Source organism: Mirounga leonina, unplaced genomic scaffold (genome assembly GCF_011800145.1).
Source record: "Mirounga leonina isolate KUSES-001 unplaced genomic scaffold, KU_Mleo_1.0 Mir_91, whole genome shotgun sequence".
Lineage (NCBI taxonomy): Eukaryota > Metazoa > Chordata > Mammalia > Carnivora > Phocidae > Mirounga > Mirounga leonina.
This window is the reverse complement of record NW_023270839.1, coordinates 2,023,320-2,040,182: the sequence shown is the minus strand read 5'-3', so window position 1 is coordinate 2,040,182 and position 16,863 is coordinate 2,023,320.

Genomic DNA, 16,863 nt, shown 5'->3' with positions numbered 1-16,863 from the left:
CATGTTAGAATATAGAGATAAGCCACACACATGCCTAAGCTCTAACATGATCCACAAATTACTGTTATTTTTGCTATTGCTGGTTTGTTTTTAACATTTAATATTTTCCAGAGCACACTAACCCAGACCTTGGATTCTATTTTTGTCAGTTTATTTTTCTTCAAATTATGAGACAAATTCTGAGCAATCCTTTGAACCTCTTGAATGTTTTAAAGTGTATTACTGATGAATGATATCATCTAGGTCGGAGGCTGTCATTGACATGGTGTTTTGTCATATAAATGTAAGCAAGGCTAAGGAGTGGTTGCTGTGATTTAAAGGGCTTATTGTGATAGAAAGACTTGCTTTGTTTCATACAACAAGGTATCATTTTTTTAATCATTTAGAATTGACCTATCTGGTTGGTAGATCATAAAAATTTAGAGATTATAAAGGTTCTCAAAACTACCTCATTGAAACCCTTTCTTCTTTCTATGAGGAATCAGTGGCTCAAAGTTTAAATGGCTTGCCCAAGATCACTCAAGTCAAACAAGGGGTTGGGGGACCTAGAATCCACCATTCTGCTCCACTGCTGAGTCCCTCCTAGTGTGCATGACATTTCATCTTGTCACCAGCTATGCTTATCAGAAAATTTACTATAAGAAGAGCTTAAGAAAAGCAAAACATTTAACTGATGCCGGCCCTAACTCTAGTTCCAATAAAAGACATTAATTGGCTTTGGGAATCATCTATGATTTTGCTTACTGGTTAACATCCCACTTCTATAGAGTTGGTATATTTTAAAACTTCACTAACATCTAAGTGAACATGAATTGAAGGATTCAGACTGTAGACTTTCCAAATGTGTCAGAAAAAAATGTGCAAATTAGAAGATCCAGGCCTAAGGTGTATACCCGGTTATGTTGTTGACAGTTACATGGTTAGATCACTGTGTTCCAGCTTGCAAATCAAGTGTTTCAGTGTGCCATAAGATAGCAGGAAAATGTGATTCCATGATCTGTCATCCATCTGGAAGTTTTATCTGATAGAAACAAAAAAATTAAGTCCTGAGAAAATAATTAATATACATTTTTTCCTACAAAGCTTGTCGTGCTAAGGTCTGCTCCAGACTGGAATACCTGAAAATCCAGGACTGAGTCTCCATGGACAGAATAAAAAAAGGAATAGTAATTCGATTGCTATGGATAACCAAATTTAAGCATTTTGATTGAAACAAAGTTAAGTATGCAGGGTAAATTATTTGGATGTTGTTTAACCAAGTGATAGAAGCAGAAATTAATAGTAAAAGAAGAAATGTTTTATTCAAAATAAAAATGAATACTGGAATTAAAAAAAAAAAATCCTGAGGGGCGCCTGGGTGGCTCAGTTGGTTAAGCAGCTACCTTCGGCTCAGGTCATGATCCTGGGGTCCTGGGATCGAGCCCCACGTCTGGCTCCCTGCTCAGCAGAGAGCCTGCTTCTCCCTCTCCCTCTGCCTGCCGCTCTGCCTACTTGTGTTCTCTCTCTATCTCTCTGTCACATGAATAAACAAAATCTTTTAAAAAAAAATCCTGAATATAAGGACTGTGAGCTTCATAATTCTATGGATGAAGAGGAAGAAAGATGCATTATAAACTTCTCTCCAGATATTAGATACAAAGAGATAAAAAGCTATTCGATAACTATTGGGCAACCACTATGTCCAGGACACTGTTTTAGGCACACTGAAGGATTTTAGCAAAAATAAAACAGACAAGATCCCTGTTCTCAGGAAAGCTAGCATTCTATTAAAGGAAGGCAGTGGATAAAAATGAAGAGATTCACTGAATGATGTTCTTATTCTTTTGTTGTTTTCCAAGTGTCAGGTTTCCACTTCTAAATCAAAAGAGTTTGAAACAAGTAAAGAGGGAAAAAAAATCTACATCTCTTTTCATATTTGATTTCTTTTTCTGCCAGAAAATTATCCAGTGATTGTCTATAAAATTTTGATTTCATCTCCTTAAATATGAATACCTATTTAGGCACATTAAATGTTTTTCATATGAATGAATCAATTTTATAGTTAATTAAACAAACACGGATTGAGTATCTGCTACTTGCCAGACACTTGCACAGGGACTCCGAATATACATCTCAAGGACTCTTAGAGGGTAAAGACAAGCAAAGACAATTATCTTGACGTCCTGGAAGCATCAATACTCTTGTCCTGAGAAAACATAGATAATAATAATGCTTAATTTTTAGCAACACTATTTCTAATAATTCCATTTCCACCACCATTTTTAATCACACGTCCATACTGTCTGGCCCTTATAACTTTTCATGATATGTGTTATGTTATTTTTCCTGTTTTATAGATGAGAAACCAGGTGGATACAGGTTAAATATTTTCCAAGGCTGCACAGGTGATGAATATGTAATATAATGAGATAAATTTATCATCCAGGAGTATTTCTTTAGTTCTTGGACCATTTCTTATTCCAAGGCCTGCACTCCTTCTACCAACCCCCCCAGAGTCCTGTTTATCTACCACTCCTTACTATTTCCAGGCATTTAGGCACTTCTTTATATTTGTTCAAAAGTTCAAGTAAATTGTAGAGAGTGATTTGTTTAGAGAGTGCTTTTATGGAACTGCCCCCACAAAACATGGTAATGGAGACCCCAAAATGACTTGCCTCTCTGTGAAATGATGTGCCCTATTGTGTAGGAGTGTGCTTTACTCCTAAGATATGAGATGCATGCAAATCATTTCCATGTTGTAGGCAGGCTTCTGAGCAATATGTAAATAAGTGAGAGAAAAAATATCCACATTAATAAACAGCCCTTTGGATATATGAAACCCATCTGCAACATTAGGTAAAGAGTTTGTATACTGTGTAGTCAGACGAGATGTCCATATTGCATTCCTCAGTGTCTGTAAGGGAAAACAGAATGATGGTTCAGGTAGGGCGGTGCCATATGGCTGAATCCATGAAAATATCACAGAGTTATTTTTTTTCAGCAACTGTGATCGGTCCGTGTAAGCAAGGATCAAGTCTCTGCAAATAGAATTATGACACTCCAAGTTTCATCCTGTTTCCAAGGTCTCTTTCTCACACATCCTGCTGAGATTAACCTATAATATTTCTCTGCACGTGGATTGAGTTCTCCTAAAATAGGGGATGGCGACCAAAGGGAAATTGCAAGTAGAAGAGACACAAGCAACAGAAATGGCCCAAAGTGAGAATCACAGATTGACAATACAACATGTGCCAGTGAGCCCATGGCTGACATTATCAAGTAAGATGACTCAGAGGGAGAAAAGAAAAATCCACCAAAGGAACTGTTAACTCACACCAAACAGGAAATGACTGATTGAAGACAGAACAGAAACGCAAAGCCAGGACCCAATTCAAGTCGGAGATCTTTAGCTGTTGCCTTGTGGGACAGGACCATAACAAGTAATTGTACCTATACTTGCCTGATATTATGGCCGCTCTCTTGGAGAAGTGGGAATGATAGCAAGAGAATAACAAGGATGCTGTCATTTCTTTTTCCCTTAATTTCTCGACTTACTATTTTTGTATTCCTTTCCTAATGAGATTAGGGGTTCAATTTTGTTGTTATAGCCACAGAATAAGAAATGAAGGATGACAGAATACAAATAGAGTTAGTCAAATTGACCTGTGACGTTGGCAGGGTGTTCACCTCACCCTCTCTTACAAGCCTAAAACTCTGGATAAAACAGACTGCGTCTTTTGCTGCTAGCACCACCTGCTTTGGAAAAGATGACTTTTGATGTCTTTAATAATACTGTTGCAAATTACACCATGCAACCCAAGAAACTCAACAACTTTTGGCTAGGGTCTGCCCAGGGTCACGTCAGAATTCTGACCACTTTGTCCCACAAGTGAATTCTACTTTTATTTGACACATGAAGCCTATGCGTGCTTGCTCTCAACACCCAACTCTGGATGTAATGCTCAAATGTATTTTAATCAATATTCGGTTTGATACCTCAAGCTAACTTACGGGCTGCTGACAAGGCCACAGAGAGGCAACAAGGAGGCCTACAACTCCTGAGACCCCAGCCAGCGACACCAGACAGTTGCGTATGAACGTTCTCTTCAGAACATCAGCACGGTCAGCTAGGTTTCTCTCGCAGCCCCGTCTGCTTTGCCCGTCATCCCAAACACAAGCTCCACCCGGTCACTCATCTCTCCTGTACTCCCACTTCCTTATCGCTTGGTTCTTCCTGCTCCCCGAGTCTGCTGCCAAATGAACTCCCTCTGCCTCTTTGCCCTTACACAGATCTGGCTCTCCCCATGAGAACCCCCTCTGCCTTGCATGTCTGGAGTTGGAGAAGTGGAATGGAGGGATTAATTACTCTTCCAGTTTCAGGTCTTCTCTGTCAGACCATTGTGTTCCTCCCTCATATCAAATCTTTCCCCCTTTCAGGCATTTGCCTCCTAGGATGTCATGTTTTACTTCTCCTTGCTGTTGTCACTCACATTATCTTTATTTCATTCCACTTCATTCCCCGTCACTTCTCTACATGTTTTGAACACTTCAGAACCTGGCTTTTTGTCTTCTCCATCCCAAGTTCAACCTTTGTTCTAAGAAGCTCTAATTTCCATATGGTGAGTTTTGGCTTCCTCAGTTTAGTGGGTTTTTCACTTCTTCAACAAGCATCTCCCACAAGAAATGTTCCATCCCCCAAAATGTCCTACCTTTAAACTATTAAAATCCATGACCTTCTTTGACCACACCTGCCACCTGTCCAAGCTCATTTATATTGTCTTATTCCGCAATTTGTTGACATCCTTCAGCTTCCAGTCCCACAGCCTTCCATGTTCTGCCAGTCCTCAACTCCTTGCTATCACTGAGTAATGATGGAGAAAATGTTACTTATTTGCCCAGTTTTTTTTCCACTAGAAATTTATGGTCTGGAACTTATATTGCACTTTTAACACTTCTTGGCATTTCTTCTCCATAGTTCACTTTTCTCCTCGGCTGCTCTTTCAAAACTTTACTCTCCCTCATTGCAAACTCATTCTTTTTCAGAATTACCTAGTGACCTGATCTCTTTTCTCATGAAAGTTAAGCAAAAAGGTCAATAAAGAGAAAATTGTTGGACTTTCTACCTTTCTTACAGGTCTTTATGTTCCCTAATTGATGTGGAAGGAAATCCAAAGTTCCCATGTACCAAGTGGAATGTGAAGATTGGCTGAGAGAACCGGCAGGGGTTCGGGGGTCAAATGGCCAGGATAAGGGGACACAGAGTCGGTTACTGTTGCAACCAGAAACCTGAGGACAACATGGCTGCATCACAGAGAAATCAGTTGAGCCAAAGATCCAAGCAGTGTTCCAATAAAACCACAGACTAGTTATCACTGAAGAAACACTGAACACCATTTGTGTCAAGGGAGGCAGCTGATTAGTCACATCTGGAGAAAATGCCAGTGCAGAGCCAACTCAGAGCCAGAGTAAGAGCCCCCCCCTTCCTGAGTCTGGTAGCAGTTGCAAAATGTCCACGGAACTTGGAACTGACTCTGGAGAGAATATGATGAGAGAAAACCAGAGCAGAAAATTTAAACCTCCACATGGCTAAATTTTTAACCTGCATTAACCAAGTGTAAGGTTAGTTTATTGAAGTGATTGAACCTGAAACTGACTAGGCAGCATTTTCCATTATCCAGTGGAAATGGGGACTTACAATAGAGATGATGTTGAATCATGAGAAAATAAAGTTATACACATGAATATGGTATGCCAAGGTACTAAAAAATTTGTATAACCACCAGTATCAAAATGCACAAATCCCACTTGAAGAAACTGTCCCTGAGAAGATATTCAGTCAACTATACAAAAAGAGATATACGCCCTAGGTCATTCATCACAGAATCGTTCATAATAAGAAAAACCAAGGTATCTAGCAATGAAAGACTAGTTATTTATTTAGCCATCATTAATATACATAATAGTATGCAATGCAGTAATTTAAAATAATGATGTAGATCTCTATTTGTTTGCCTAGAAAGATGTCACCATGTAATACTGAGTGAAAGGGAGGAAATGACAACTTCTCCCCATATAGGAAGTATTAAATTTTCATTCTTCCTGAAATACACAAATACATAATAACCACTTGGCCCTCATCTGGGGCTCATTTTCCTATTATGGCCAAAGATATGCTTCTCAGCATCCTTGCTAACAGTGTCTTTGTGACACTTCATCAGGCAATCCCTCATCTCTTCACATTTAGCAGCCACAGGAATTTTGTCCTGTCAGAAAGAGAGCGAGGAGACCAGCTGGTCTGAGGGGACAGTGTTCAGCCCTGATGACGGCCCTACCCATAATTGTCGGATTCAAGATATGGCTCTTTTAGCTTACCTCTTAACTGGGATGCTCCCCTAAGTTCCTCTTATGCATATTTTTCCTTTTCATTTTAAATACTCTACTTGACTGGTCTTAGTCACAACATGTCTTAGGTAGACATACCCAAAAAGAGACCATGATGAGAATTTATTTTTGTGCAAGCAATTTCCAGGGAGGTTAGTCAGGGAGTAGGGAAATAAGGTGGGGATTGGGAACAAAGCAAGCAAAAGTACAGTTTGGGGAAGAGTCCTAAAAGGCAAATTATACCTCACAGTTTGCCCCAGCTGGAGGCAACAGAGTTGGGCTTTTGTATGCCTGTACCCTTAATCAATGGCTAAGGTCTACCATGGGCACTGAAATAACCAGACAACCCCTGCTCTCTGAGCCTGCAGACAAAGCAGCCACAGTACCTCCCTCCATGGGTTCAGGCCACTAGATACAAAACCATAAGGAATCTGGGGTAGGGATGCTGGCTAGAAGACAGAAATTGCAAAAGGGACCCCAGGGCATCTGTGCACAAAATATCAGTGCCCACTATAACACCCACAGCTTCAACCAGCATGACAAATTCCAAATCTGTATCACTACCACAGACCTAGCCCCTGAACTCCAGACCCATATATATGTCTATTGGACATTTTCCTTGTCAACTAGGCTCCCCAAATACACGTTCCCCAAAATGGGGCTCACATCTTTATCCTCATGTATTGCTTTTCTCAGTGAAAGTCACTTTCATACCCCCATGAACCAGTCCAGAAATTCAATTCACTTTGCAGACACCTCATCCTTAATTCACCAAGTCCCCCTGATTTTATCTATTCAGTACCTCTGATCTATCCCTGACTCCCATGCCTTAGTTCTAGCTTAGTCCTTTCCCAAATGTTTCCTTGTTTCTTCAATGTGCCCCCAATAATACATCTTCCATCACACTACCTACCTTGGATTACCACTCTCCGATTTAAATCTTACCATAACACTCCTCCTCTGTTTAAAATCTTTCAATGGCTTCTCATTTTGCAGCTTAAAAAACTAAATACTTCGCATTTCAAATTATGTCCATCCTGTTATAACTCCGACTTTTCCAGCACCATCTACCACTCTTAAAATCCTAAACTCAAGACACATTTAACAATTTATAGTTTCATAAAATTGTCTTGCTCTCTTACTCTTAAGGCAATCTATGAATACCTTTCATCTTTCCATACCTGATGCCCACATTAGATCTTCTGAAGCCTTCCTTGGACTTCCCTTTCTATCAGGCTGATTAATTTCCTCTGTTGTCCCCCACTGCAGCCTATGCATAGCCTCAGGGTAGTAACTGTTTATGCCTAGATTGTTAGATGACTGGATATTAAAGGACAGAAATATCATTTAATCCTGGGCCTGCCTTGCACATCACCTAATGTTCTAACTCTTGTCCTTTTGTCTATCTTTTGAATACTTATCTATGATCAGGCAATACATTGTTGTATTTGGTACCAGTGATACAAAGATAAGTATCTCTGCGTGCAGTCTAATAGGGAAGATGTTCATATATGAGATGATTCAAATATAATCCTATGATGAGTTCTGAGTTAGCAGGCTCCACTGGGTGCTGTGAGTTTCCAAGAGAAACATTTAACCTAACCTAGGGGCTTAGGGAAGGCCTGCTATAGAAAATGATGCCTGAGCAGAATTTCAAAGGAGGAATAAAGGTTAGCCAGGGAAAGAAATGTGATTCCTCCAGATGTTTCTATTTCAGCTTAAAGTCAGCATATTATCCACCAAATGTGCCTTGTCCTTAAATGTCACCAAAGAAACAACCAGCCAACATGGAAAAGGACAGTAAAATGATAGGCCTTCCTCACCAAAAGTCTGTATGATTTTATCACTTTGCTGCATTGTTTCTGAGTCTCGGTGAGATCAACACCAAGAGGGCCTATGCATATATTTAATAGACTCTCCTTAATGTAAGCATTATCTGGAATGAACTTTATTCCCATTCATTCTAGATTGTACTGAGATTAAGCAAATTGCAGGCAAACTTTATATAGCTGGTTTTCCATTGCCTTTTTAAAGGTATCACCAGAGTCCAAAATGTTTGCAAGGGTTTTTTTTTTTTTAAACATTATTGCAATAGGGTAAATTTTTATTATTATATATGGAAGCTAATCATTTCAGAGTAAACAACAGATGTTTGCACCCTTATTACTGTTTGGTACTGACATCGGTATTAAAAGATAATATGAAAACATGTCACAAACGTGAATGATGAATTCAAATGTCAGGAACAGAGGAAAAGAAATGTTTAAAATAGAAAATGTAAGGGTCTTGGATGAGAAGTAAAACTATGAGCACCTTCTTCAGGCAATGTGAAATACTACCTTTCCACAGAATAATAATAACCTGGAAAATTCCAAGGCACATTTCCCTTCAAAGAGTTATCATAACCGAAGTATAGGTTATCAAAATGCTCACTTGATCTATTAAGTAATAGCACCTGGCAAAAAATTCAGTTGTGTCAAAAATAATAAACTTAGCAGGTATTATGTATATAGATAAATAAATAGACCAATTGCTAGATAGATGCTTTCATGTTGTATACTATATTTTCTGGACATTATATGTTCTAGAAACCCAAGTTCATATATTTAGATATTGATTGATCTATCTCACATGCAGTTGCAAATTATATTGTTGATTTAAATTATTACCACCATTCAGTGTTTTCTGAGACAGACTCTGATTATGCTAAGCCATGAGCTTGCCAAAATGGGTTAGTTTTCATCCAGTAAAGACTTACTAATCTTTTCTTTTTCATGTGGCTAAAAAAATATTGGTGCATTTCACAAAATCAAACATTCTAGGTCTTTTTTTCTAATCATTAGCTAAAAGTCATCAAGCCTGAGGAAATGAAACATCAGAAGCTTTACCTCTAGAGCACAGGTTCTGTCTCCTCTGACAGGAAGGTAGGCTCCACATAACAGGGCATCTTCTCTGTCTTGTTGAGTGCTATGTCCTGAGTGCCTATGATAAGGCTCAGAACCTAGGAAGATGTACAATATATATCTGTTAAATGAATGAATGAATAACAGAATAGTAACAGCATTCAGAGTTTTTAGTTTTCCATTAAAACAATATCACCTTCAGTACAGTTTTGAAACTTTCAAGACATTGAAAGTATATTAGAAATCATTTATGTTATAACTATAATAAAATTTGGAAATAACAGTGTTAATGAAGAGGCTAGAAAAGTAAGTTGAGTTCGCATTCATTTTTGCTCTCCACATGGAGGTAAATGGGCATTGACTACAGGCCCCTGTTGACCACAATGGAAGGCCAGGGAGGCAGTTGGCCCATTTTCTCCTCCACAGCCATTGACTATTTATCTAGAGTTCTCTGAAGTAGGCCGTGAAAAGCAAGAATTGTTTATTTCCCTAGAGAATTAGTAAAGATGAAATGACTTACCTTTACAGTGTAAAGGCGTTGTTACTGCTGGAGGGAGGATTGTGACTCTTACCTAGGAAAATGAGGTCAGGATTTAAGGCTTGGCTTCTCATCCATGTGCGTCTGTGTTTCTTCACAGATTCGGGACTTTACTCTTAACCTGAAAATACCCATTCTTGGTCACAACAGAAATCACAATAAAAGAAAGTGACTGAATCCTTCCGATTCCCTCTCTAGCCTGTTCCAATAATATGGGCTCTAGAAGTAGAGCATCGGGTATGAATCTTAACATGAACTCTTAGAAGCTAGGTGACCTTGGGTAGCTTCCATGACTTGGTTGTGCCTCTTTGTTATCTGTGAAAACAGAAACAGTAATAATTCCCACTTTGTTGGTTGCTGTGAGAATAGTCAGCGATCAATCAGCACGCAAGAAGTATTTGTGCTACAGCGGCAGCAGAATAGACTGACAGTCCTTGCTTGGCCACCAAGGGTGAGAGCCTCAGGTAGGGAAGAATGAACCTCCCTCCCTCCACATCTCTCACACTGGCTGACCTAGAAACAGGATGTTAAACTGAGGCTATTAAAATAAGTAAGGACCTTTTTCACTTGCTGGAAATAAAGGGGAAAGAAGCCAAATGTATTATTTCCCTACTTACATCATGTACTTACCATACTGTTCTTCATGTAATCTTCACAATAAATCTCAAGGTCACTATCATTTTCCTATTTTCACATTCAAGAATATGAGGCTGAGAGAGATCAAGCCACTTGCCAAGCTCCCGGTCCTGGTAAGGGATTTATCTAGGACTCAAACTCAAGACCATATTGTTTGAACAATGCACGGTGCTGCTCATGGTCCTGGACCTCTGGTGCAGGGCCCTTCGCCCCCACATCCCGTCCCAGCTACTAGACTAAAACTCTAACACACTCCTGGCAACTATGAGAACAAGCAATGTGGCCCCACTGCTCCTCTGTTCACAGCTCCAAAAGTCGTTTGCGTAACAAGAGCCTCCATGGAGCAAGGGCCGAGTCTCCTCCACCAGCGGACCTCTTGGGGGAAGGTAATAATTTCCTAAACCAGTGCTTCTCAAAAGCTAACATGTCCTGGAGTCCCCTGTGAAGTACACATTCTGGTTGAAGAATGGTACGCAAGATTCTGCATTTCTAACACCTCCCCATGATTCTGATGTTGCCAGCCCTGAAACTAGGCTCTTGGGTAGCGAGAACAGGCTATCTAACACGTGAAGAACAGAAATCAGTTTCATTCAGTGCCTGTTTGTGATGGCATGCTTTGGTTTGATCTAATGTAAAAAAAAAAAAAAAAAAAAAAGTTAAGTAGTAGGGATCCATGTCCTTCTCAAATAAGTTTACTTTCCTAAATCAACTGATTTATTTGAATGGTACAGAAGGGTCACTCACCAGTGAGGGAAAACAAACAAACAAACTGGGAACAGCCTGCAAAAATATGAGCATGAGGGAGAGGTATATTATGATGCATCAAGACCTAAGTATGGGCACCTATCTCCTCTAGCCCCTTCAAAATAAAATTCATTGGTTTACCATTATGATTATACCTCTTCCAGCTATTGTATCTGGCTTAGACATTCTCACATAGAAAGCTGCACCATGAGCTGAGGTACAGGAAGCTATATGCAGATATGGAGGTAAATAAATAAATAAATAAATAAAATCCTCCTCTCTAGTCCCTAAATACCTACATGAGAAAATAATCTAGACAAGTTAAAAAGAAACACACATATTCTTCCCCACTCCTCTTTTTTCCTTAAAGGAGAGGGAATTTTCCCCTCTATTTCCTAGGAAGAGAAAGGTCCAAGAGGACCCAGGCAGCCTTCACATCTAGGTCTCAGGAATGGGGGAGCAATTTCTCTGAAGATGCATTCAGGAGAAAGCTCAGCATTTTTCTCCTTCAGGTCTGCCTGACAACAGAGAGAATGTCTAGGTCCACCCTCCTGTGAGTCAAGAGATTCCAGCCCTGCTAGGGAGGCCTGCAGGTATGTGACATTGCCTGAGAGGGGTGGGAGGTTTATTTGCTGAGTGGTGTTTTGTGTGGTTCACCTGTTAGTCAGACCCTATTTCCACCATTTACCAGTTAAAGCTAGCATTTTTGGCTTCATCCAGCTGCCTCGAATACCTATCTTTTATTTATTTATTTACCTACTTACTTATTTATGGTTGAACTATAATTAACACACAGGGTTATATTAGTTTCAGGTGTACAGTCGAAGACCTAGCTTGTAATTGATTCTAAATTTAGGAGAAAGAGCAGTTACTATTTACTGGCCTCCTTTAAAATCCTAGGCACAGCTAACTGGAATGGGGAAGGTTGGTAGAGAAGGGCTCAGTCTGATTTGGAAGAAGAGGCAGCCATCACTGGCATATTTAGAACGTGTCAAATAAATGCTGCTTTTACTACTGAATGACTCATTAGATGGGTTAATGAGTTGATTATTTTTTCCAAATAGCTTTGTGTGTAAGAGAAATTTTCCAATCCTTTTTCTGTAGACAACTTTGCTTTGGAGAACCTAAGAGTGTTGGAGAAATAATGCTAGAATTAAAGTTTGGATTCTTGATAGTGCAGCTGACCTATTGCATGACCTCTGGCAAAAGCTATGCAAATAATGAAAACCGAAAGATATTGTTGATTGAATTATCATCCATCTGACTCAATTTTTCAATCCACATGTGTATAGGCTCTTGAGATTCTTGGAACAGAGAAGCTAAATGACTTCTATATATTCTATCCCAAATGCATTAATTGTACTGAGACTATGAATTGTATCTGTTGAATTTCTTACACCTTTCCTTTGATAGAAAAATACCCTTCTGTTGCATTTACTCTATTCATAATATATTCTGATATTCATCTGCTCTTCTTTCCATTAATATTTCATTCAAATTGCAAGGTGACATCATTGTTTACATACTGGTATTTAAACATCTTTCCTGGGGAATATTTTCCCTTTTTATTGTTTAAACAAGGTAGCAAGCAGATGAATTTAAATTCAAGCTGAAGTTAAGTTTTATATACATGTTTTTATTCTATTGAACACCATATACAACACAAACTAAATATAGCCCCCAAAATTCAAAATCCAAAATGTAGGAGGAGGGAAAATATTTATTCTCCATTAAGCCTACTTGAGCTTTTGCACAAAATCTAGTATTCATGACATTTCCCACCTAGAAAATATGGGATGAATTTGACATTTAAAAATACACTTTTCCCCTCCAGAACCCACTTTTATAATAGCTTCTGCAAAGCACCAGAGGCTCGAGGGACAATCTTTAAAATAGCAATTTATTTCCTGATTTCTTTTTCAGAATTAAGATAAAATTGTGAAAATAAATGCTGGAAGCCTTCAAGTTGAAACTTACCCATTGAAAAATAACATACATGTCTCCATTGTCAAAATGTGTTTAAAAGGGAAGAGCTTAATGGTTTCTCATTTTAGCAACCCAGATGTTTGTTGTCAGCTGATCCTATTATTATTAATAGGACTCTAATTGATATTAATTCTTCAACAACTAGGTTAGCACTTTCTCGCCGTTTAACTTCTTCTCTACCGTTGCCACATTTAACTGTTTTTTAAATTCCCTCCAGTCAAATTCTACATGACCTTGTCATCTGTAAAGATAGCAACTTTGTTTAGAAATACATTTTACCAAGCTTAAATGCTATCGAAGTCTCATCAGCCAGCGAAGAGCAAGCCACACTTCATTTTTTAGATAGCTCACATTGTTTTCCATAATGTAATGACTGGAACTTGGGATGTTTAAATGGTACTTCACGGTGCAGACATGGTCTAAACTTCTTCGTGATTATACATATGCTTTTCTACGGTGCGCACTAATCTCTTCTGCCTTGGGTGTTTTAACAAAATGGCTGAAATTTTCAGCCATTATGGATGAGTTATTCAGCAAATCTGTAAAAGCAATTCCACTTGACAAGCCTATAGTACTACTTTAAGTGATTGAATCTCTTTGATTCCACAATGGCAAGGTCCTTATTATTCTTGCAGGAATTTTACAAGTTCTAAGAATATTTCCAAAATGCCACTAGCCACACTGCCAAAGAGAGACAGGCAATTCAGTCAGAACTATACTAATTTGATTTAGGGAACCCAGTTAAAGCAATGATTTCTTTTAGGAAAAATAAATAAATAAAATAAAATAAAATAAAACGACTTGTTATACTTTCTACCCATTTGCACTGATCTTTTATTAGACTGAGTGTCTTAAAGTTCAGTCCATAACATGGCCTTATTCTCTTGCTTAAGTTTATTTTCCAGTAAATGAATGGAAGCCACAGAATTGGTGAGGTCATGAAACTTATTTATCTGAAACACTGAGTTGTATACATCCCTTAAAGGCAAAGGGATGTTTTTTGCCCTGAGGGTATTAGTCATGGTCCATAGTTCGTGGGAAAAACGAAGGAAGTCTCAAAATTGTGTTCCTATTATTTCCATTTCTCTAAGACTTTGTTTGAATTCCAAAGTGAATTTTCTATTATCCCATTGTACATTGCATAGGAGGGTACCAACCAACAGCCTTTGGGGAGCAACACCTGCAGTTACATTCAAAGGCATGACTTTTCCAAGCAGTTTGTGAGCTGGCCGGCATTGTCCCCAAAAGGATAAAGGCCTAGGTTCTTTACCTGACTGGCAGAAGCATTCCAGCACCACGAAAGGACTCTAAACATTGTTTTGTAAGTAATGAGTCCCGCTGGTTTCATCCTGCAAGACATTGAAATCCCACAGGGAAAATGTGGTTGGAAATAAAACAGAGGGCTGGGGCCTTTAATGAGTTTCCTATCCACAGATGCCATCAAGCTTTTATACTATTCATTTTATTTCTACAGCTTCAACAAAGATTCCCAGAGTTGTGGGCCATACTCTTAACACTGAAGTGCATAGAACTTGGCAGAAATCTACACTTCAGAGATAATAACATATCATTCCATGAAATAAAGGAAAAGGCATAATCAAAAAAAGAAGTTAAATATGGAAACCTGTTTTGACAACAAAGAAATACAGATGAAGCCAGACAGGAAAGGTGTTATGTATGCATGTTTTTTTCATGTTTCACATAAATTATGATATTGTAAGAACCTATCAAGTTTTCTGTTTTCCTTTTTCATATACTTTTAAGTCAGATAGATTATTTATATTGTTTTCCATCTTATATCAAAGAAAGTTTTCAGACTAGTGCTTTAAATGAACAGAACACTCGCAAAATCTATCAAAAACATACATGGCTCATTCCTCAATTGCATTTTATTAACTAATATAGTTGGAGATTCCTCAAAGTCACTTGGATATCCAACAAAATGAAATTAGACTTTCTGAATTAAAAAAAAATAGGAAAAATGAAAAGCAATTGTTACTTAGTACAGGGAAATTACCAGTGGAAACAAATATTCATCAAATATATTTTGTTAATAAAGATAATTACTAAGTTATAGACCGTTTCCTTGAAATTTGCACTGGGGGAAACATCAAGTCTCATCAAATTTTTAATTAAATGACAGATAAGGGATTTTTTTTTGGATTTATAATTTCTTAAAACAAATGAAACTTAGATTTTTCCAATCTTATAAAACTGTTCCTGACTTTATTTTTCACTTACAAAGGGTTTTCATTTATATTCAAACTAGAAAATTTGGCAAGAGATTTAGAAGACAGCAAACCAAGAATTATGGAGAAACTATACCATAAAAATCTATCTTCCAAAAAAAACCTATCTTTCCAGAAATATTTTTACTTTAAAAAATATTGAGCTTCCATTTTGAGAACTTGATATTGACCCTTGGCTGAATTTTTCAGATTGACTTCTGATAAGTCAAAACTCTCTGAAAGTCTTAGATTTTACAATCCTATCTAGAAAAGCACTGCTTAGTTAAATTAATGGGATTTTGAGTTTTTATTAATAAAAAATAATGCTGAAACAGCTAGTAGAAATTATTGAAATAATTCTACCATTTCTAGTATGCCTGTCTTGATGCAAATGAAGGAGACCTATAGAAACTTTTTTAAAAATAGCTATGCAAGAGACCTAAGTTGGTGAACCTCCTGAAGTAGAAGCTTGAGGTAGTTCAAAGGTATTAATGGAAAAAAAAGAAAAGAAAAACTTTTTGGAAACAGTGAATGGAGAAACCTATAACATTTCTATCCCCACCCCAAATCATGTGTTTTAAACTCCTCAATTAGTAACTTCCTATATTTTTGTTCAACTGATGTTTGTAACTAAGAGGCCAATGTGATGGGAAAACTATGTGTATTTACATTCACAGATAAAACCCAGAAGTTAGGGCCTTTACTTCTACCATGTCCATCATCACCTCACACATTTTCTTTTTTTCATTGCATGAGTCAGAAGAGCAACTTTCATTCTTGTGAGTGCCTACTATGTGCCCACCATGTTAATGTACATTTGCAATAAAACAACTTCCCGCAACAAAGATTTTTATTCTCATCTGATAGATGAGACTTAGAAAGTTTACATAAAAAAAGTTTCCCAAGCTCAGACCACTTTAAAGAAGTTGACCTAGGATTTGAACTAAGTCTTTTTCATTCCAAAGCCCATGATCCTCACACAAAACATGCTGCATTATATGTTAACTTTTATTCCCTCTTCTTTGTATACTGTGTTTATGTCTCTATTTCTTCTGTTAACTCAAAGAGACTTTTTCCAGATGATTTGATCAGTGAATTTAGTCAACATGATCAAATGGGTTAATATTTGCACATTTAATCTTAAGGAATTATAATGGAAGGCATCAATTGAGAGGATTAATTTTTCTTAAGCAAATTTTCTAAGCTTGGCAGTTCAGATGATGTTAAATTAGTTGAACTATATTTAGCCCATAATACTGCTTGAACCAACTGCAATACCTGAGATCAGCATGGTGCATCAAACACAAAAACTACAGAGAACTGTCAAATAGGAATGCCATGATCCCAGCAACGATGGGAAATCATTAAAGAGAAGAGACTAGCAAAGATGGGACAACTTGAACAAATTGAAAAGAAACACTTCCCATGAAACAATAGATGATATAGGTACACTTAAACATAAGAAACA